Source organism: Dipodomys merriami, unplaced genomic scaffold (genome assembly GCF_024711535.1).
Source record: "Dipodomys merriami isolate MVZ:Mamm:240054 unplaced genomic scaffold, mDipMer1.0.p SCAF_4, whole genome shotgun sequence".
In the NCBI taxonomy this organism is placed as follows: domain Eukaryota; kingdom Metazoa; phylum Chordata; class Mammalia; order Rodentia; family Heteromyidae; genus Dipodomys; species Dipodomys merriami.
Window position 1 is genome coordinate 40,465,762 of NW_027205603.1, and position 24,327 is coordinate 40,490,088.

Consider the following 24,327-nt stretch of genomic DNA (forward strand, 5'->3'; position numbering starts at 1 on the left):
TTCACTTAATGTAATTTTTTCCAAGTCTTTCCATTTCCTAACAAATGGATCAATTTTAAAACATTTTAAAAACAGACCCTCAATATGAAGTTGAATGATACTATTCAACAGAGGTCTATTATGTCAATAAAGAGTAGAAAACAATGAAGTCTGACAAGGAAGATCAAGGAAAGCTTCACAAAGGGGTAGCATTTGATCCTTAGATCAAAAAGAATCTTTAAAAAACACTAACAAACAAGAAACCACCATACTTATCCTTCAAAGAGATCTGTGGGAGGTCATGTTTTTATTTTGCTGATGTAATGATAACAATATGTTAGAAATTGTCTCAAGATCCTGTTTTGGGTTATAGGATGATCAATTCTATTTCACTGCAGCTACTGGTCTTTTTAGTGTCCTCTCTGTTTGTCAGTTGGAGCAGCCAGAATCTCTCCCGGATTGTCTGGCCTCACCACCATCTCTTGTGGTTTGTGGAAAAATGGAGAAAGACATATTCACGTTTCTAGGAATTTGCCGATCTTTATCTAAGGGAGCTTTTTTCATCTGCCATTGAAATTCAAGGACTGGGAGAAGCCAGAAACTTTTTTTCTGATGTGAATCAGATCTTATGTGAACCTGAATCTTCAGAAATACCTAAATGGAGATTTCATGAAATGCTTCTGCATGGTAAAGACAAAGGAAAGAGACTCTGCTTTTATTTCACATACAGTTAGAACAACTGAATATTCTCAGAGGAGCATTTGGTTGAAATTGGGAAATGAGGGCTAGATCACAACTCAGTCATTCTTGATATTTGCATCTCCTGGTGCCATGAGGGATGGGAAGACATTGGTTTTTTCTCATTATACATAATCAACTAAAAGTTAAAGACATGTCTAAAATGATTTTGAAGTCTGTTTTAATTTTTTTGTAATATCCAGTTCAGAGGAAAGTGGACAAAAAGGAGAAGAAATAGGAAATGTGGAAAAGAGAAGAATAATAGACCACAGGGAAAACTGCAGAACAGAGTTAAGTAATGGAGGAAAAGAGAAGAGGCAACAGAGAGAAGCTATACAAAATAGAAGGAACATAACGTTCCCATTTAGGATGATATGCTCTTAATATTTGTGATGCTAGGGCTTTGAATGAATTTCAGTCACCTTATAGTTTTGTGTAAATTTAACTTGTAAATTTTTATCATATTTAAAATTCTATGAGAACCACAAACATATGATATTTTGTAATTTGTTTAGGTTTTTACATAGTTAAGACACTAGTATGATAAAAACAAATCATAGCAGAGTTGTGAATCTAGAAGATTCTTATCAAAGAATCTGTTCATCATTCAAGTTTGAGAAGCATTGCTATCAGTTGCAGTGGAGGATCAATGTTAATAGCTGCTAAACAACTCTGAAATATGAACCAATCAGAGTATATAGAAAATTTTGTGGAAATACAATCTTGTTTGCTGATGAGCTTTTATTTTTACTTCCTAGGTATTATGTATTTATTTACAGTTATTATTTGTGGGCAATCAGTCTTTTTAACTTTTTTTCTCCTTGTAGTAGTTCTGAAAACAAATAGGTAGTGATAACAAGTATTGACCATTTGAAAAATATCTATTCATAGGCTGAGAACTGGTAGTCCACGCCTGTAATCCTAGCTACTTAGAAGGCTGATCTAAGTATCATAGTTCCAATCAGCAGGGGAAGGAAAGTCATGAGAATCTTATATCCAATTAAGCACTAAAAAAGTTAGAAGTGGAGCTATAGCTTAAATGGTAGAACATTAAGCTTTGAGCAAAAAGCTCAGAGGTCCAATACCCAAGTTCAAAACCTAGGACCAGCACACACTACAAAAAACATCCATTCATTTTTTTCAATAATACTGAAAAATACTCCATCCAAAAATGGGCATATTCCAAGAAAAATAGTTATTTTGAATGTCTATATGTATATATATATATATAAATACTAAAATATTTGTATGTAACTTCAAACAAATGATATATACTTACATAAGTCAACTAATAATTATAGATTGACCAGTTGAGATAGATGTGATTATGAGTCTTGTGAAGTTCAAATTCTGGTAGGAAAGATAAATTGGAAACATGTAATTAGGAAGCAATAGAAATAATTATTGTAATAGATATGTGAGCTGAGATAAGAGGAGGAAATTTTTTTGTAGGAGAGAAAAAAGGAATTTACTTACACTAGGAGTTTATACCACTCTAGCTTATAGTGAGAATCCTCAAATTCTAGAGTACAGTTTATGTACTCTACAAACACATTTATTTCCTCAAGAGGACAAAATTTATGTAGATTTTAAGTTTTTATATCATTGAGTAAATGTGCTTGCAACAGTGTTGAGTAATAACACAAGAATTTGCTACACAGAGTAACAAATATGTAATGTACCAAGGAAGTGTTGAAACAACACTATCACATAAAACACCCTTTAATATTATTGTATGATTTCGTAGGTAAATAGAATACAATGAATAGATAGTAGCAGGCATATAACAGGAGGAAAAATGTGCACCTTCTATATGTAATGGATTGTCTGGGTACTAGTGAGGAAAAGAACTATAACATCATTCTTGCCTTTAGAAGAATATAACCTTGAAAAGTAAAAAATGCTCAAATGACTACAATTCTGAGAAATTTGTGCTAAGCTTCCCGAGAGTTATATAAGTAAAATATGAGAGGGTTCAGAGCAAATGCCTAATCTAGGTATGAGGGATGACAATTAGGGAGAACATGGTTTTGGACTTCATCATCAGGGTGTCATGGAGACAAGGTCAATGTATTAAATAAAAGAATCATTTGAATCATGTAAACCTACACATAGTGGAAAAAGACAAGTAATATTTAAGCAATAACAAATATTCTAGCTGGGTCTGAATATAAGGTACATGAAGCAGAGTTATGGGAGATCATTTTTGAGAAATTAATAAGATGACCTGAACCTGAAATGTAACATGTATTCGTTGAGGGCTTATAATAGCCTGGGAGTTGGAAATTCAGAAATGAACAAAGTAAAAGCTGTGCTCTTGGGAACTCAGACACAGGGTCCTCAATGCCTAAGAGATAAATGCAGTGCAATGATTACCAAACCCGAGGCTATAATGAAGATACAAAAACTGTGGGAACAATCACCTTTCACTGGAGGAGTTAGAGAAAACAGCAAAGAAGAGATCCTATTATAACTGGGTCCAGATAAATGAGTGCTGAAAACAAAAGAACATAATGTTTTCTCTGCATACGAAGTCAGAAAGACATAGAAAAGCTGGCTGGTCAAAGAATAAATTGCGGCCCAATGTGACTCTAGGGAAAATTTGCGAGTTGAGACTGGAAAGAATCAAAATGAGAAAGGCCTCATGCACTGTATGAAGGAATTTGGATTTAAGTCCGAAATTTCCATCCTCTGGGTTTTTTGTCACATTTGTAAATACAAGATGTGTACTATATAATGATATTTTGACCTATAATGGTAATCTAGGATTCTATGCCTAGTGACATTATATCCATCTTAATTTGTGTGTTTATACTCTAGCGTATTGGCCCAATAAGCAAAAACTCCTAGTGATACATATCTCAGAATATGTTCCCATCAGTAAGTGTTGATTCTAGTACATGACATTTGGCAGGACAATGGAAAGGATGAAAAGTCTGGAAACATTACACCAGCCAGTAGCAAGTACAGCACAATCAATAGGACAGTGCAGTTTTGGTGTCAGAGTGTCTATAAAAGCTTTCCTTGTTACCACACTTTTTCACTCAGTTGACCTTCAACCCTGTGTTTCTGCTGGAGTTGAGCTATTCCTCCCAGATAGTGCACTCATGAATACTCAGAGGTGATGTTCTCATAAGTTCCAATAAGCACTACATCATTCTCTGGACATAGACTTGATGTTACTCTAAGTCTCTAATCTCTGAGTTGTACCAAGTTATACTCTACATAATAGTACACAATTGCTCAGATCAACATTCTATTTGCCAGAATTTGTTTGAATGACGACATCAGTGAATTCTACCTATTGATAGAAAAGGTTATGGAATGTTTGCTAAGTATGCAAGGTGTAACAACCAAGTGCTGTGCCCTACCAGGGGAAGAATGTTACTGTGGCCACGGGAAGAATTTTTTCAACAGGTAGATCTTAAGTAAAGGGATGATATGAGCAGATTAAACAAACTGCTGTGTGCAGAGAGCATGGAAGAGAGGGGAGTTTGGGAGCTGGGAGATTACATAAGGCCATAACCTAGGAGTAGAAGCAGGTTTTTAAAAGAAAGGAAGCTGAGAGCCCAATTTATTGAGGGAAAGTGGGATTTGGCAAGTGATGACAGGAGGAAAGGGGCATTATGAAAAAGAGTCAAAGATGGATCTGACATTTTATACTTGACTGGACAGAAGAACATGGGTGCCATTAGCAGAAATAAGAGAGGGATAAAAGTTATCTAGTATTATAGGAGAAATATGGCTCGTGGTAAATGAGTTTAAAAATGGTAATTAAAGAGCTGTGCAGTGGTGGTTCACACCTGTAATCCTAGCTACTCAAGAGGCTAAGATCTGAGGATTGCAATTTAAAGCCAGCTAGGGCAGGAAAAGTCCATGAGACTCTTATCTCCAATTAACTGCCAAAAAGCCAGAAGTAAAACTTGTTGCAAGTGGTAAAGTGCTAACACTGAGCAAAAAGAGTTCAAGGCCAGTGCCTAGGCCTCTATTTCAAGCTCCAGGACTGGCAAAATAAGTAAATAAATAAGCAAATACATAAACAAATAAAAGTAATTATAAATTAGTCAAGAGGAGAAGGGTAGATGAATAGAAAGGGGAAAGGAGAGAGAAAGCAAACTCATGGTAAGAAAAGTAAGGGTAGGGGTGGGTCAAAGGGGAGTGAGAATGGTGATAGTGACACTGTTCAAATTCATAAACTGCTTTGTTAAAGATAATAAAATTTAAAAATAAATTAGTCAGTACTAATGGTATCTTTAGAATATTCTTATTCTACAAAAAACTTGGGGAAAGTGGATATTGCCTTAATAGAGCAGGTGACCAGTTTATTAACTTATTGTGTTTCATACTGCATTCCTTTTAGATGCAGGTTTTTTGTTTTTTGGGTCTGGTCGTGGGGCCTGAACTCTGGGCCTGGGCACTGTCCCTCAGCTATTCAGCTCAAGGCTAGTACTCTACCACTTGAACCACAGTGCCACTTCTGGCTTTTTTCTTTCTTGCTTATGGGGTGCTGAGGAATCAAACCCAGGTCCTCATGCATGCAAGGCAAGCGTTCTACCACAGAGCCACCTTCCCAGCCCTACATGCAGTTTTTTTTTTAAAAGGTTTACTTGTAGTTTTGGTGAAACCCTCACAAGTCTTAAAGGCTAAATCTGGGATTTCACCTATAGGTTAGTGATACTAAATTAGTTACCAGCCTTGGGAGTTTAGTAAGTCCCCTGCTCCTACCCCTCTCTATCCTAGGGTGGGAGATACTTGAAAAGATCACAAAATCCTACTCAGGCAGTCACTGAGTAATTACTTTTATTTTTTTGTCGGCCATGGGGCTTGAACTCTGGGCTTCGGTGCTGTCCCTGAGCTCTTCAGCTCAAGGTGAGCACTCTACCACTTGAGCCACAGTGCTACTTCCAGTTTTCTGAGCAGTTTATTGGAGATAAGAGTCTCATGGACTTTCCTGCTGGGTCTGGCTTTGAATCACGATCCTCAGATCTCAGCCTCCTGAGTAGCTAGGATTACAGACATGAGCCACCAGTTCCTAGTAGTAATTCCATTTTTGAGCCCTATTATTTTCCTTACTACAAATGAGAAAATAAAATTAACTTTCACTTGTTATTAACCCAATTTGGGGGGAAACATGGAAAGGAAACTCTTAGGATAACCCAGACGTACAATTTTGTGGACCCAGGCACGAACTTGAGTGATTGGGTCACAAATTTTCCTTCTAATGTATAAATTAAGCTCCAGCTTTTCTTGGGATGCCTCTGCTGCTGTTTTAGTCAGGTATCCTCATCTTAGTACCCACCTAACCAGGATGACATAGGAGATAATTTCATTGATATTCATGCACTAGATCAGTTTGTAACACATATCAAAACATACATCGGTGACAATCTAGAACTGTAGCCATATTCCCTACAGAGACACGGAAAAGAACCCAATGCAGTGAAAGGAGTTGTGAGTCAGAACATAAGAGCCTGCTTTTCAGGAGGGGGAAGGTACACTGGGGGGGTGGGGGGGGAGAGGCGTTGAGACTGAAGTTTTCTTCCCTTTTCCCCCAGTTGTTTTTGTTTTTACACTATCCTCCTACCTCCACCATCCACTTCTGAAACCAGAGTTTCCCTAAATAAATGATTTAATTGTCCAAGAATAGTGGCTCAACATGATTTCTGTGACTGCTAAGGAAGGTGCTGGTGGAGAGTTGCAATTGAGTCTTCAATATATAAGAGGCCATGCTGGTCTGGCTTTGCAGTGACAAAAGCAGGTGGGCAGAGAGGTGTGCCATTGGCAGTGGCCAAAGTAAGGGCCAACCACGCCTTGTTAATTTTTGCTCGGTCACTAACAGAAGAAGCCTATACACTTGAATGAAGTTCATGGGAGATTATCTAATCTCTTCTTAAAGTCCCACTATATAGACCAACCACTCTGGTTTGGAGCTCAATCCGGGCAGTGCAGTATTTTCTGCCAATATTAGAAGTAGTTTTATCTCCACTTTACTTCCATTGCCTTGATTAATGATGCACTCACATGGGGCCTGTTTCCCATTTTCAAGTTCAGAACAAGATTAAGACTGAATAAAAGGTGCAGGATGTGAAGGCAAAACGTCTGACTGCCTTTTCCACTCTCTGCACTGCCCACGCCTTGGAGCTTGAATATGAGGTTCCTGGGACTGCTTGGAAAATAAGCTGGTGTTGCTGTCACCTTAATGTGGTCTTGTAGCTCACCCGATTAGCAAGGTAAAAGGGACTGGATCATTGACTTCCATTTAGCGAGCAAATATTCACTCAGCCCTGGCTGTAATATCTGACAAATAACATGTGTTTATTTTTATCAATATAAATCTGATTTCACCCATTAGAGACTTTGGTTTCAGTTATTAAATACAACTGTTCGGCTCATTTTGATTTGAGCAAAATATTATTTCTCCTCCCATTTGGACAGGAAGGAGCATGTGTTTTTCTGAGTAGCCTCATTAGTGGGGTAATTCTGACTTCCATCTTGGTAGCTCACTTGGGATCCTCCACATGAAAGTGCTCTGCTGTTTTGTAGTATCTTCACTTCTGGGGCTTTCTAATAGTTGTTTCTGTTTGCTGCTTTGCTTTTTCTCCATTTCGCAGTATAATCTCATATTCAAATGAGATCCTTTTTATTCACTTATTTTTTTCAGCTTATGAATGCTATGCCTCCTGGCTGCAAGCCTGTGATAAAATCAATGGGAAAAGAATTCAATAACTAATGGGATATTTCCCCCCTTTTCAGCTGATGAAATTCAGGAAGATATCTTATTCAAAAAAATAATCTCAAAATGTAGTCTTCACCTTCAACCCTTATGGACAAGAAGCAGTTCCCTGGACTGCAGAAGGAGTACTTTTAAATGAATTTTTTTAAGTCTAGGAATTGTTAATAGGATTATGCTGCCTGAATTTAATTGACACAGGCCAGACTAAAAGAACTTAATACTGTCACTTTCAGATTCCCTAGGGTTTTCAGAGCATTTGTCATTTCAGGAGCATCTCTCACAATGAAAGGATAGTTTCACATTGTTTGGTCCATTAAAATGGGTCCAGTTTTAGTTAGAAGAAAATGAAGCAGCTATGAGAACAGAGACCTTCACTGAACTAAAAATAATCTTATTTGCTTGACAAACATTTATTTTACTGGTCACCTCCTATTTGCCAGGCCCATGCTCTGCTATAATAACAAAACTTACCTGAGAAAATATGGTATTGATTGTGGAGAGGAAAAGCCACAAATCCTGTCAGAAATGGGGGACTGTGAAGGTCTGTGAGAATCTGGGATTTTATCCTGCTTTTTAGCTAACTAGGTAGCCTGGAGATGTTTCATATATGCTGGTGGAAGACACGAGACTCCTGGGTCAGAGATCACTGGTCGAATAGTGAAAAAAGTGTAAGTTTGGCTCCAGAGGCTGAAATTGGCCATAGTAAACAGCAGTTAGGGCTTTGGGTTCTTGGCATGACTGGGAAGAATGTGGCACATGGATGCTCAGATTCCCAAATGCATTATTACCTCTTTTAGCAGACACTTTACTGAAAAGATATGTAGCCTGATGGGAAAGAATACTTGATGACAAGAAGGACTCATTTCAGACATAAAGGAAACCATGGGACCTATGTTTCTTTGGGCCTGGCTTACTTCACTTTATATGTTTTTTTCCCAAGTCTTTCCATTTCCTAACAAATGGGGCAGTGTCATTCTTTCTGATGGAGGTATAGAATTCCATTTTATATATATATAATGTATGTAATATAATATATATATACAATATCTAAATATATAAGCACATATTAGTATATTAATATTATATTAATATGTAAATATATATTAATATTATATATTAATATATAATACACATTAATATATTAATATTATATATTATATATTAATATATAAGCATATATTAATATATAATACAATATATACTAATGTATACTAATATAGATAATAGATAATAGCTATTATATATAATTATATTGTATGTATTATATATTATATAATGTATAATATAACATATTATATATGTAAAATGGAATTCTATACCTCCATATATATATATATATATATATATATATCACATTTTCTTTTTTTTTTTTTTTAATTGTATTTTATTTTATTTGGGAACATACTGTACAGAGGGGCTACAATTACATGGGCAGGATAATGCATACTTTTCTTACCAAGCATTGCAGCCTCCTCCTTTGTTTACCCTTCACTTCCCTTCCCCGCCTCCCCCTCCCCCCACCCAATTTTACCCCCCTCCCCCCACCCAATTATACCCCCCTCCCCCCCCCACACCGACATTGTAAAGCTGGTTTTGACATGACATTTTGTACTTCTCATTGTTGCAACAGGTCCACCTGAATCCTTAAACGACTTGTTTGTCCCCATCGCCTCCACATGTTATACTGACATCAAATATAATGAAAGCGGGGGTTACACTGTGGGGGAGGGACATACAAAGCAACAAAGAAATAATCTTGTAAATGCGTTAGAAACACATGCATGAAAGAAACGAAAGCATTAAAATACATATTTAAGGGTTCATTTTCCTAACATCACATTATCTGACCTTTTCCGCTTGACTCATACCTATACTAGATATTGCAAATAAGGGAAACCATGGGACCTATGCTTCTTTGGGCCTGGCTTACTTCACTTAATATAATTTTTTCCAAACCTTTCCATTTCCTAACAAATGGGGAAATGTCATTCTTTCTGATGGAGGCATAGAATTCCATTGTGTATATATACCACATTTTCTTGATCCATTCATCTACTGAGGGGCATCTGGGTTGGTTCCATATCTTAGCTATGGTAAATAATGCTGCAATAAACATAGTTGTGCTGGTAGCTTTAGTGTGGTCTTGTTTGTAAACATTTGGGTAAATGCCCAAAAGTGGGATTGCTGGATCATAGGGGAGATCTATGTGAAGTCTTTTGAGGAACCTCCATACTGCTTTCCAAAGTGGTTGAACAAGTTTACATTCCCACCAACAATGAAGTAAGGTTCCATTGTGTCCACATCCCCTCCAGCATCTGTTGTTAGAGTTCTTGATTTTTGCTGTTCTAACTGGAGTGAGGTGATATCTCAATGTTGTTTTGATTTGCATTTCTTTTATGGCTAGGGATGTTGAACATTTCTATATATCACATTTTCTTGATCCAGTCATCTACTGAGGGGCATCTTGGTTGGTTCCATATCTCAGCAATGATGATGCTGCAATAAACATAGTTGTGCTGGTAGCTTTAGTATGGCCTTGTTTGTGATCGTTTGGGTAAATGCACAAAAGTGGGATTGCTGGGTCATAGGGGAGCTATGCACATATGACCATATAAGATGATGCTAAGTGAAATGAACCCCAAGATAGGGACACAAGAGGTTTTATCTTTGTTGTTGTTGTTTTAATGTACTTATAATGCACTGTGTGATTTTTTTCCTGTATGTTCTTCCCCCATGGTATAACCCTTGTCACTGTATTTGATTCTGGTGCCCTGCATCTTGTATATACATTTTTCTAATTTGGGGAAGGGAAGGGAAATAACAAAATGCTTAAATAAAGATATAGGCTGACCCATTGTAACAATGAGATGTACAAGACACTACGTTGAAAACAAACTTTTACAGCTTGGGTGGGGGAGGGGAGGGAGAAATTGGGGAGGAGAGGAAGGAAGGGATGGTAGGAAAATAAACAAAGGAGGGGGTAACAATGACCTATAGGAAATATGCTCATTACCTTACTCATGTAACTGTAACCCCTTTGTACTGTATCGTTACAATAAAAAATATATATTTTAAAAAAGGACTCATTTCCAAGGGAAAGCAGTTACAAAAGCCCTGAGACATGAGAGAGGAAAAATTGAGAATCTGGCACAATTGGTGTGGTGGTCATAAGGCTACTGATTAATTAATTAATCTATTTATGCTGGTTCCTAGGCTTGAATTCAGGGCCTGGGCCCTGTCTCAGAACTTTTATGCTTAAGGCTAATACTCTGCCACTTGAGCCACAAACCCACTTCTGGCTTTTCTGGTACATAATTGGAGATATATTGTCTGGGCTGACTTCGAATTGAGATCCTCAGATCTCAGCCTCCTGAGTAGCTAGGATTACAGGCATGAGCTGGTGCCCCACTAGTTTTTATTTTTTGGTGGTATAGCGGTCAGGGATTTAACTCAGGATTTCTTGCTTGCTAGGTATGTACACCTTCTGAGTAGCTGGGATTGAAGCGTGTTCTACCACATCCATCCCTCTCATATTTTGCGAAGATTTTACTACCATTTCTAGTTACTTTATGCTTACCTTCAGTGACCTCACACATACATTGATGTCTGGCAGCCTTCTTCCCTCAACCTACATTGCACATGCTCAGGTATTTACTGACGTATTGTAGGACTATTTCCATTTAATTTACCAAATTCCTCAGTACTTTTAGTATTGTAAACATTTTCTGGGCATTTATCCATTTTTTTCATATGTTATTCTAGTGAGACATTTTACTTGGCATGACTTAATTTATCAATCTAAGTCTGAAAGGTAAATGTGTGTGACATTCAATTTGCTAAATTGAACATGTACACACTCTATTGCAAATTCTATTTTATTCTAAAACAGTCTTACAAAGACACATATGAAATGTAATATGGTATTTTAAAAGGTGAAAAACAGCCAATGCACGATGTTTTCTTTATGTGATTTTCAATGCCTTCCAAATTTTGCAATGTATTTTGGGATGGAAGAGATAATAATTATTTTTTAAGCCTGGCAAAGTGCCCTCAGACAGTCGCTTGTTTCCTGTTTTCGATGTAAAGAATGACACCACATCCTAGTGTCTTAAAACACAAATTTGCTCTACAGTTGTGAAGGTTGGAAGTTTGCAATCACTTTCACTGGACTGAAGTCAAGATTTCCCAGGGTTCGTTTCTTCTGGGTGCCCCGAGAGGGAGAGGGTGGATCTGAGTCTTTGTTTTCTTTAGCTACTGCTCAGCTTATATTCTTTTCTTCCACCTCCACAATGTCACTCCAGCCTCAGCTTCCTTGCTGAAATCTCCTTCTGTCTCTGATTCTTCTTTCTTGTACTTGTAAAGATTCTTTTCATTTCACTGGTCCACCTTGATAATCCAGAGCAATCTCCCCACCTCAAGACCCTTCATCTAATAGCACTTGCATAATCACTTTTTTACCATAAAAGGAACCATCTCCACATTGTCTCATTGGAAGATGATAGATTTATAGGGTGAGAACCATTGCTCAATCTATCACTGTTGCACTTTCTACATACAGCACTGTTTATTTTTCTCTGTTCACAGCTTTCTCTTGATTTGGGGTTACAGCTGAAATAATTGGGTTCCCTAGATGTGTCACCCATGTATTGATCTGTTTGGATAAGTTTAGAACATTAAGTTCTTGGAGCTGGGCATTGTTGAGGTAATACTCTTTCCCTATACAATGCCCCAACTTTAAGTGTATGAGGCAGGCCTCTCTCTCTCTCTCTCTCTCTCTCTCTCTCTCTCTCTCTCTCTCTCTCTCTCTCTCTCTCTCTCTCTCTCTCTCTGCTCTTTCTCTTTCTCATCCCATCTTCAAACAACAAACTGCTGGTATTTGCATCTTTGCTAAAAGCTTTGCTATAGTCTCTGGAGCCTCATACACCTGTGCGTAGCATAGGCTGGAAATGACTTGGAAATGAACACACCCTCCCTTATAGCCTTGATTCATGAATAGAACTGGTGTATAAATATCCCAAATCCTTCATTCCTCTTTTTTCGATTTGTTTGATTGGGATATAATTCATTTAAGCTTCACCTATATTTAAGCATGTAATCCCATGGGATTAAAAAGTACATTCATAATGTTATATAGTCATTACTGTTCATTTCTATCCTTCCAAAAGGAAGCTTATACCAGTTAGTTACTCCAACTCCTCCTTCCCATCCCATATTCTTTGTCTGTATGAATTGGCTCATTTATATAAATGAGGTCATATAATATACTGTCCTTCATTTCTTGGATGGACACACACGCAATTCTGGTTCTCTGATTTTTCCCAACAGAATTATACCCAGACTGTCCACAGTGGTTGTGGGTAATAAGTGACTCACTTTCCTTCCATAGTTTACGTCCCATGTTCCTTCCAGTGTTTCTGGAATTACATCTCAGCTAAGATGCTTGCATTCAAATTCTTGCTTGATGGTTAGCTTCTAAGAGAGCCCAAATAGTAAGTTCTGAGGTTTGAACATAGGACTTTGTGCTTGCTAGGCAGGTACTCTAACACTGAGGGGAGTCCACATTAAAACCTTAAGTGTACTGAGTCAACTCATCAAATATAGATGGAATATGTACTTTGTGCTTGCGCACGGCTCAAGGCTGAAGATACAATGTAATCCAGTTGGACTTTTGTCCTGTTTCTCGTAAAGGGTGTGCAAACTGGGGATTGCAGCACTAAACAAATTTGCAAGCAGAGTTGAAATGAACATTGTAAAGGAATAAGTGAGGGAAGGCCTTTCTAAGGATGATACCTGAAGAAGGGAAGCGGTAAACCAGATGAAGAAGGTGAGAGAAAATATATTAGGTAGCACTCATTCTATGATAAGAGCCTGTTGCTTTGGAGGTTAGAGAAAAATCTGTGTCTATCTATCTCTATTTCTGAAGATAGTAGGGGGAGGATAGTTGTGGTAGATAGTTAAATAGTTGAAAACAGATACTTACGTTTACCTTCAAGATGGAGTTGATGTCCAAAGTGTACCATACACAGACTCCTTCAGATCCAGCCAAAGGCCCGAGTTCACGTTGCCTAAAGCAGCCTTTAAATAGAGATACAGAGACCCAGACATCTAACCAGCCACCCCGTTGGGGACTCTCTGCACTGAAGTTCAGTTGCTTGCTTGTGCCACCCCTTACCTTTACAAGTGTTGATCCTTACTAAACTCCTGTTTTTATTCCTTAAACTCTTGAGTGAGTGCCTGCTCAGAACCCAGGCTCTAACAACATGAAACAAGAACACTTCTATGAATGAGAATATTACAAAGTTTCTCCTAAAATGCATTCCTCATGGCCTCATAGGAATGGACTACACTTAACATGAACCAGAATGACTCTGGAGTCTTAATAGAAACATTTACATGAAAGCTTGACTTACACTCTGGAAGTCAGAGAATGACTTAGGGGGAGTGAAGTTCTTTCCTTCTTTCTCTCTCTTTCTTCTCTGCTCCCCCCCGTCTGTCTGTCTGTCTGTCTGTCTTTCTCTCTGCCTGTCCCTCTGTCTCTATCTCTCTTTTCTCATCATCTCTCTCTATTCTGGGATTTGCAATTGTTAGGCAGACACTGTACTGCTTGAGCTGTGCTTCCAGCTCTGCATTTTATTCATTGTATGAATTTTCCTAAATTTGTCTCAAATGATATAACATTTGTATGTTCCTATATAACTTACAATGGTAATATAGCCATTTGGATTTGTATGACCTTTTGTCTCTGGGCTCTTCTAGAACATGGCGAAAGGAATTTCACAGGACTTTTTTTTTTCCATATAGGATAATACTAGATTCTATACTGCTAGCATTTTGAATTTCATGTTCCATCTGGATGGTAGACCACTCAAATGATAATTGGATGCGACTCGGGGGAGTACTTCACAAAGCATTAAAACATTAAATAACAGAGTGAATGCTTAACTTACATTAGCTGAAATAGTGGTGTATCCATTTCTCTGTCTTTAGGATGTACCATTATGGTCCAGTCTGCACTCCCTCTTTCCCCAACATGAAGATTGGGGAGCTCTTTCCCTCACTAAAGGTCCTGGTATGAAGAAAAAAAATCTGTCTCCATTACAACTTTTTGAACAGGAGTAGTGTGGTCTCAGCTACTAGAGTACCAGAGACAATAGGATGAGTGTTCTACCACAGCCACATAAGGAGCATGCCAAAGTCCTGGAGGCATTCCTCCAGGCATAGCTTCTCTCAGGTGACCCTTCCAGGACTCTCAGGCTTAAATGACTAGGCATTTTATCTGAGGAGTCATTCCAGGGATTTCCTGTGTAGCCCTTAGGTTCTAAGGCCTCCTCTCAGGCCGGAATTATATCAAGTACCCCCTTTGTCCACCAGGGTGGGAGATGGGGTATTATATTCAGGGCTTCATGTGTGATTTTTAGAAGAAAAAAAATAGCTTAAATCCCCTACTGCAAAAGCAAAATAAAATTTGAATGTGTTAAAAAAAAATGAAAGCTGTTTTGTTTGCATGAAATTCTAGATCAGGCAAACTGTCTCTGCTGGGAAAAATCAGAACCACAGCTGCCTATAGAAAGAGTTATTGTTAGGAAACAACATGGCGATCCTTTTACAGTGAGTCATGTGCTCTACATCTTATGTGCTCTACATCTTTCTTATGTTATAAGTAACTTTATTTCTAAAATTATCTTTAAGTAGTTGTACAAAGGGGTTTCAATTCAGTGTGCCAGCTTATGAGTACAGTGCAAAGCATCTTGATCAAGGTCACCTTGGGAGTGATTATATTTGCTTGTCAAGACTCACTGGACTGTATATTTAAACTCTAATCATTTTACACATATTTAAAGTGATAAATCAGGGTGGATAACAGTTTCAAAAAAATGACATGACCATGTCAGCATAGCTCAGCAAAGATTTAGATTTTGAAATTGTTGGATTGAAGTTTTCTGATTGGCAAAGGGTTAGTGAGAGACCAGAGCCTACCATTACCATACAGCTCTGCTGAGGAATATAAAATCATTCTTTATCCACATTTTATCCACAGTAGTTTGTTTATTACAAATAAGTAGTGTGCCTAAAATAAAACTCTTTGAACAGAGGAGAAAAGCTGCACATTTCACAAATTAAAGATAGCTCATGAGATTTGTATACATCTCATTAGTTTTTGTGGGTAGCTGACACTCAGTGTTTCTGCCCACACAGAGTTTGAAAATTGAGGTGATCTGCTCTTGTTTATTCACCTTAGCCGACCTTCAATTAGTGTGTTTATCTGGTGGGGGAGGAAGGTCAGCTTGAAAACACCTCTAGATGACCCACCCCCCCCCCCCGCAGTGGGGAAGGACCAGAAGAATGATAATTTCTAAAATTGATTTGGATGGCAAATCCCTGTGGAATGTGCTGTGCTCTGGCCAGATCGCTTCACCCTTAGGTACAGGGTAAGGATGCCAGAAAAAAAAGAGGACAGAGGAATTAAGGTTAAATTTGGTATCAAATAAACAACAAATACTTTAACGTATGTATGCATGGAATACTTAATATATCTCTTGCATCAGTGGGACATATATGCCCCAACTGTCAAGCACATAATTGTCAAGCACATAATTCAGACTTAGTTGAGAGTCTTTTATTTGCTATGTCTAGCAAAAGTGGGACAGGCTAAGAAGGTGTTTTCCCCTTACTTCACTGCCTGCTAGTGAGCCTGTGGTTCTCAAATGTTAGCTTACATCAGAATCATCTGCAGAGCTTTGTTAAAACATAGATTGTTAGCCAGATTTTTTGATTCAGTCAGGCTGGGATAAGTCCCCAAATCTGAATTTTTAACATTCTTAGGCATCATTGATCCTGCTGATTTTAGAGATCATATCTGAGAACTACTGATCTGAAGCAATTCATTATGGATTCATGTGTGGGGATGGCTAGCAATGCTGTTAATGTATCTTATTCATTGCCATTCTGCCTGGCACATTAAACTATGCATTGCTAATGAGGGAAAACACATCAAACATCATGTATTGTAATGCAATATCAATAAATCATTTATTATGCACTCGCCTATGGTTCTAGACTTTATGGACATTTGATAGGTAAGTTATTTCCCTCTGCAGTGAATGATTGCCTTTTAATGAATGTACAAAATTATTTCTATTCTATTAAAGTTAGAATAGGATTAAAAATTTGTTAAACATGTAAAATAGTGGTTTCAGAGACCTTGTGTCAAATTATATGCAAAATAAGTATTTAATAAGATAAGACACTCAGGAATTTGCTTTACATTTTATTCATGGCCACTGTTTCCACAGAAAATTAGGTATACACTCAACTTTCAGAACCTCAGGATTTTGGGGGTACTCAAGAGTAGGGTTGGCTCCCATTTTTTTCTTAGGAATCTAGTAGTATTGAAGGAAGGGAAAAGGGGAATTTGCTCGTTATTCATATACTTGGAAAATACTTAAATATTCTGAAGTAAAACTGAAACTGAAAAATGTACATTTTTGTCATAAAGATTATTGTTTTGTTTGTTTTTCTATTTATTGGTCTACTGACTTGCATTATTCTACATCTCTCCCCACTTTGCATCTCACAAGACCTTTAGTTAGGGGCAGTGCACACAAGACTATAACTCCAGCATCATGTCTGCTGCATTCAGGAAGGGCAATAAAACGAAATCTTGATCTCCACATCACAATTCTAAGGCTTTCTTTTTGAGAAAATGCCAGTGGAGTTTTGCTCAACACAGGCTCCATACTGGATGTGGTCCCTAGAGTTTTAGAAAGGGTTGCAAATACATCTATCTGTGCAAATTTCATCATCTCAAAGGGCTATGTTGGAGGAGGCCATCATCATGGAAAACTTCACCTAGGGGTTGGTCATGTTCGTTGTGGAAGCTCTCTCTGTTCCACCAAGGTCTTACCCATGGTAAAAATCTCATTCAGCATGTCTAGGGATTTAGAGCAGAAATTCAGCTCATTTTCCATTGGGTGCTGCAGAAGTGGAGAGGATAATTCTCCCTGACAATTAGCACAATGCACACTACCATCTTAGGAGGCCTGGCACCAGGCTTATTTTGTGTACCACGCAAGTAGCCATTCATTAAAATCAGAACTTATGCAAAGGAGAAAGAGTTTATTGATGAAGCAGCCAAACATGAGAAGATGGGAACCTCAAATCTCAAATCTGCCTGCTGGAGGATAGGGTTTAGGAGTACTTATGAGGTAAAGAAATAGAGTAGCCTAAGGAATGGGGAAAGGAGATTAGAGTGAAGGAAGAGAGAAGTAACCAGTGGTTTACACATGTATAAACACTTAATGGTTTCACCTAGGATGGGTGGTGAAAAAATAGTGACCCCGGTGTGCTCTGAAGGTGGTTTTGGCTTCTCATGCCAAATGGTCCCTCATGGATACTTGCATAGACCTGAGTGAGGGTCACTGGTTCAAAATGGTTTGAGCTACCACTAAGCTTGTGAAAAACAACTCAGGAAATCATTGGTGTGATATTTCAGAAGTGTGACTGATAGCCAAGGTAATGGTAGAATATGACACTTTACTAGGTGACCCCTGATATTAGTAATAAAAACAAGTAACTAGAGCCAAGTGAAGCCAGAGAGTTTATTCAGTTTTCCCTTCTTTTTGATTGTGCCCTGGACTCTTTTTGTTTGTCAGGAGTACTGAGGACTGAATGCTTGTAGAACCACACCTCTACCCCCTTTTTTACATTGGTTATTTTTGAGATAGGACCTCACTTGTGTGTGTGTGTGTGTGTGTGTGTGTGTGTGTGTGTGTGTGTGTGTGTGTGTGTGTGTGTGTGTCTTGGGCTTGAACTTGGGGCCTGGGCACTGTCCCTGAGCCTTTTGTTCAATGTTAGCTCTTTATCACTTGAGCCACAGCTTCACTTTCAGCTTTTTTCTTTGGTGGCTAATCCCTGCCTAGGGTGGCTTTGAACTGCAATCCTTGAATCTCAGCCTCCTGAGTAGCTAGGGTTACAGGCATGAGCCACCAGAGCCCACTAGTCTCATTTTGTTATTCTCCAAATGAGCCTGGACTACAATCCTCCAACTTTTGCTTCCAATTTTTGTTTCCTTTGTAGCTTGGACAACAGGTGGATGCCACTGTGCCCAATCACTAGTTAAGATGATCTTGAACTTTAAAAATGCTACAATAAAAAAAAGTTTAAGGAGGAAAGTTGAAATAAATTTAGCAAAATACAATGTTAGTAATTGTTCAGACTAGGTGTTGGTGTTCATTATACTATATCACCTTTTTGTGCTGAAATTTCAATAATATGTCTTTAAAAAGTCTAAGGACTTGAAATATATCTTCAGTTTTACCACTGATGGAGAGAAGAAACTACAATCAAGCCACTTAAGTAGTCTATGCTTCAATTTTTATAAATAATTATATAGCAATTAGTCAATCAGCAAGTAATTATTGAGCAAAGCTTCTGTGCAGGTAGCATTCTGTATTACCAAATTATTATCTAAATTCCTGGGATATTGTTAAATTATTAAAATGTCTAATGTACTTTTACAAAAAAGAAGTACTTTTAAAAGAATTAAATCACTTTCCAAGTATCATTATCACAAGATCCATTGTTGAAATTCTTTGAGTACGAATGCATGAACCATAGATCTTTGCTAAATGAATGTTCCCAGAGTCTTCTTTCATGTTTAAGAATAGTTATTTAGGTTAGGTATCTTCTGAGAGAGCAGCTGCAGAGACTCCTACATAGAGAGTAAGACAGAAAATGAAGAGTAATATGTTACACATCTTGGCTCCTCTTATGTTTCTGAGGAAAAAGCAAAGCAACCTTTATATTTCTAAAACCATCTGTATCTGCTACATGGTGATATAATTTAATCTGGCCTCTTTTGTGGCCAGTTTCACCTAAAGCAGGTCATATCAAAGGAAAACTTAAAGGGTAAAATATGCAAGTTTGCATGCATGTTGCTGTGTGTGCACAAAATATAAATGATTTCAAAATTTAGAAATACATTCAGGGCATGACTGTGGGTTATTGCCAAAGTAAGGGAGATTTATTTTTCTTCTATTTTTATTTTACCGAGGTTTGATTTCAGGGCTTCACATTTAACAGGCCAATATGATATCTTCAGGCCAAGTCTTCTTTTTTTCCTTTTCTGTAGTACTGAGGATTGAACTCAGGGCCTCTAATTGCTAGGCAGGCACTATATCATTTTAATTACACCTTCATTCCCTTTCTGAATTGGCTATTTTTCAGGTAGGGTCTCTCTTTGTGCCAGTCTATGATCCTCCAACTAGTGCTTCTCCATGTCGGTGGGGATGACAGGCACACGCCACTCCACCCAGCCTTTGTACTTTCCTTGGAGCTGGAATAACAGGTGTGCACTACTGCACCCAGCCAATGAGATGGAGTCTCATAAACTTTTTTTTTTTTTAGCCTGGAATGCCCTCAGACTTCAATCTCCTGATCTCTGCCCCCTAGGATTACAGGCTTGAGCCACTGTGCCCAACTCTAACATTCCTTATTTGTAGACTTGAAGGCATGGGCAAGATTCAGGTCCAGAAATGACCTGTAAACAAACCTGAGCAATAAAGTCAGTGGTCTTATGCCCTGTCATCAAGGGACTGGAAAACTGCACATCCCTGTCTAGTAGCAGAAAAGCAGGAAAACACCAAACAGCTGCAGTCTAGGATGAGGACAAGCTTGCATACCTGAGAAGCAGTGGCAGGCAAGTAATATGACAGTGTAAGGCATACTTACATCCTAAGTCATTAGCAATTCTTCCTTGTTGTCGTTAAGCAACAGTTTCCTGCTAGAAAGAGCAATCAGTGCAGAGGTTTACAATTCTTTCACACTGTGGTATGTTGAAGCTATCTGTGCCCTATCCAACAGAGAGTTAAACAAGAATCATTCTTTATAGCAGTTGTCTAACAAATGTTTGTTGAATCCGTGGCACAAATTCTCTTGGGACATGGATTTTTAACTGGCAGATAGATGGTTTGTCATAGATAGAGTGTAAGTGAATCCAATAATTATTTGAGTCTAGTTAATTTAGGCTTTTAAGGAGAAAATCCAAAAGAGGAAGCTTTCCTCCCATTAAAACCTTCATTTAAATGATTTTCTCCTACTGTTAAGAGGAGATAGAGAAACCTGGTTTTCCCCCTCTCTAGTTCATATACTTTATTAACAGTTGTTGATAGAAAAAAATTAAATTTCCTAATTAGTCAAACCAGATAGCTTGAGTATGAGAAAAGTGGCCATAATAAAATCCTAATGATCATTTGTATATAAGAAGACCTCAGCATGCTTTGATTAGATTAATAATCTTCCTCCAGTACAAAGATTTGCTTTTTGTACCTGCATCCTGCCTGTGTGTTTGGAAATTTTAGGAATTTTTGTTTGGTATGGACAATGTATGTCTCAGATCCATTACAGATATTTCTTTTTACCTGTTTAAATCTTCAATCACATCTGTAATCATGTAATGCACACTGTAATTCCAGCTATTTAGGAAGCTGAGAGGAGGAAATATTGAGGTTCATATTCAGCCCAGAGAAAAAGTTAGTGAAACTGTATCTTAATTAATACGCCAGTGTAATGGTGTGTACTTGTGATCCCAGCTTTGTGAGAGGCCAGAGGTAGAAAAAAGGATCATAGCCTGAGGCTGGTCCAGGCAAAATGCAAGACTTTATCTGAAAAATAACCAAAACAAAACAAGGAGGTGGAGATGTGACTCAATTGGTAGAGCTGTAGCAGCTCTGAGTTTAAATCACAGTACTAACAAAACAAACAAAATACAGATTGCTCTAAGATCTGTGGTAGAAATGTTGATAGTGATTCAGAGTATTTGATATTAAAGCAGTTTGAGATTTATAGACTGCTAAGTGTTTTAAAAGATAGATGCTAGTTTTACGTTTCTGAGTTTCAAAAGAACATTTTGATTACAAATTCTCAGTTTAGAAAGAATTCTTTGGAATAAATTCTACTAAGAATTACAACTATATTAAGGTAAATAATTGGTTGGGTTTTGGATGCTCCTGGTTAGCTCAGTGTTCTGTGTCTCATGATAACTTGTGACAAGTGCAGTGATACTTCAAATATTCTTTTTTTTTTTTTTTTTTTGCCGCTCATGGGGCCTGAACTCTGGGCCTGGGCACTGTCCCTCAGCTCTTCAGCTCAAGGCTAGCGCTCTACCAATGGAGCCACAGCACCACTTCCGGCTTTTTCTGTTTATGTGGTGCTGAGAAATCGAACCCAGGGCCTCATGCTTGCAAGGCATGCACTCTACCGCTGAGCTACCTTCCCAGCCCTTCAAATATTCTTTCTTTTCTTTTTTTTTTTTTTTGTCAGTTGTGGGGTTTGCACTCAGGATCTGGGCACTGTTTCTGAGCTTTTCTGCTCAAGGCTAGTGTTCTACCACTTTGAGACACAGCTCTACTTCTAGTTTCTTGGTGGTTAGTTACAGGTAAGAGTCTCAGGGACTTTCCTGCCTATGCTGACTGATCCTCAGATCTCAGCCTCCTGAGTAGCTAGGAATACAGGCTTGAGCCAGTAGTGCCAACTGAAATACTCATTTTTTTAAACCATCTATTCACATTGCTGCTCCTGTATGTGCAAACTTTGCACGGTATTTCAGTCCAATATTGCTTGAGATAAGCAGCTGGTTAGAAAGATATCCTGCAAAACAATTTCTGCTTAGCAAGCATCAGATAGTACCTCTTAGAATACTGAATATTACCCTAAATTACTGAAGAATTCTATCTAGGACAGTAGCCATTTATGCCACTGACCAAAATATAATTATAATAGGAATTCAATAGCTGTCTTGGTCTGTTTTCTTGAGCTATAACTGAAAACCAGAGAAAGGGCAATTTATAAATAATAAAGGATTACTTAGCTCACAGTTTTGAAGTTAGGAAGTCCAGATACAGCTGGTAAAGGCATTCTTCCTGTACCCAATGGGGGACAGCATTATATGGTGAAGCAGAGCAAGTCTGCTAACTCTGATCTCTCTTCCTTCTTTTTGGAGGGAAGAGGAACTGAGCTCTTTTCCTTCTTGTAAATCCACTAAAGCCATGGTGAAGACTCCTCACTCTACACCTGTGCAAATTCCTGTTACCTTCCTGAAGCCCTACTTCCACTTTTAACATATGAATTTGGGGATGAAATAAACTTTTGGGGAACACATTAAAGCTATAGCGATAACTGATCTGACAAACATTTGGTTGTTATAAGTTATTTCTTCTAGAGTATACATGCCTTTGTGCCAACTCACTTTTGTGAAGGGGCTGTTAGCTTTGAATTCCCAAGAAGGAAGGCGTTTATTTTTATTTTTATTTTGTGCCAGGCCTGGGACTTGAACCCAGAACCTGGGCATTGTCCCTGAGCTTTTTAAATTTACTTTTTCTTTTTCTCAAGGCTAGCACTCTACCACTTGAGCTACAGCTCTACCTCTGGTTAATTGTAGATAAGAGATTCATGGACTTTCCTGCCTAGGCTGATTTTGAGCTGTGATCCTCAGATCTCAGCCTCCTGAGTAGGAAGGATTACAGGTGTGAGTCATTGGTGCCTGGAAGCATTTACTTTTGAGTCAATTTAAAACATAGAGGATACTTTTTGGTGTTTATGCATAGGTAAGAAATTTAGCCTTTTAGTTCAACTCATAACTAAATTATAAGACTAATTATAGCATCCACATGCTATATAGCAACTTGAGATGTATTTTGATGGACCTGCTTCACCTAGCTCAGGCTGGGGTAACATGGATAGGTGTGCTGGGAAGTGACTTCCACCCCTTATGACATTCCCTGGGAAAAGAGGATACATAGCCCTAGAATTCATAAATGCAGAAACAGGGTAAGGGGTTTAGAATCAAGGGGTTAATTAAGATCTGCCTTTGAAGATCTTCAAGCTATTTTATTTCCATGTGCATTATTCAGATGTCTTAGCAGGTCTCAGTGCAAGGTGTGCTGTGCAATACATCAGGTATTTGGTAGAGCTGTTTTCAGGTGTATTATGCAATATTCTGATGCTGATTCATAGAAATATTCCATTAAGTACAATTGCTCATATAATTACAATGTTTAATCTGCAATGTTTTAATTAGCATCACAGAATTTTGATTTAATCAATTAATCTGATCTAGTTTAACTTAGCTATAAATACTTTTTATGATGAAGCAGCTCCCAAATGATTGAGAATGGAGATAATATACAACTCCATGTAAATGAATAAATTCCTTATGTTAAGAAGAGCACATCATTATTTGAGCTTATTATTTTGTTGCTTAAAAAGGTAAACTATCTGGGCACTGGTGACTCACACCTGTAATCCTAGCTACTCAGGAGCCTTTGATCTGGGAATTGCTGTTCAAAGCCATCCTAGGCAGGAAAGTCCATGAGACTCTTATCTCCAATAAACTGCTCAGAAAACCGGAAGTAGCACTGTGGCTCAAGTGGTAGAGCACTAGCCTTGAGGTGAAGAGCTGAGGGACAGCACCCAGGCCCAGAATTCAAGCCCCATGACTGACCAAAAAGAAAAAAAAGGGCAAACTATTATTTTTTTAAAAAGGTAAACTATATATGCTATGGCAGAAAAGCCCATGAGCCTCCATTTCCAAAATAACCTACAAAATCCAACTAGAGAGTCATGGAAACAGCCTTGCAATAAATGAGTGGATAGCAAAAATGTGGTTCCTATACATGGAACTTTACAAAGCCATTAGAAAGAATAATATGTCATTTGCAGGGAAATGGATGGACCTAGAGCAAATCGTGTTAAGTGAGATAAGCCGAGCTCAGAGACACAAACATCACATGTTTGCTTTCATATGCTGAAGCTAGATCTAAAATACACTGGGACATGATAAATTATATAGGACTCTAGGTATTCATACCCAATAATATCAA

General features: G+C 38.0%; 1 long non-coding RNA gene across 2 annotated transcripts in view; it reads left to right on the plus strand.

Moving 5' to 3' along the window:
- The first annotated feature begins 13,192 nt into the window (after nt 1-13,192).
- Nucleotides 13,193-24,327, plus strand: part of LOC138805777 (uncharacterized) — a 152,571-nt gene continuing 141,436 nt past the window's right edge. For both annotated transcript variants that reach the window (XR_011365644.1, XR_011365643.1), the window contains exon 1: nt 13,193-13,274. This is a non-coding gene — a long non-coding RNA (uncharacterized lncRNA). The remainder of the gene's footprint in view (nt 13,275-24,327) is intronic.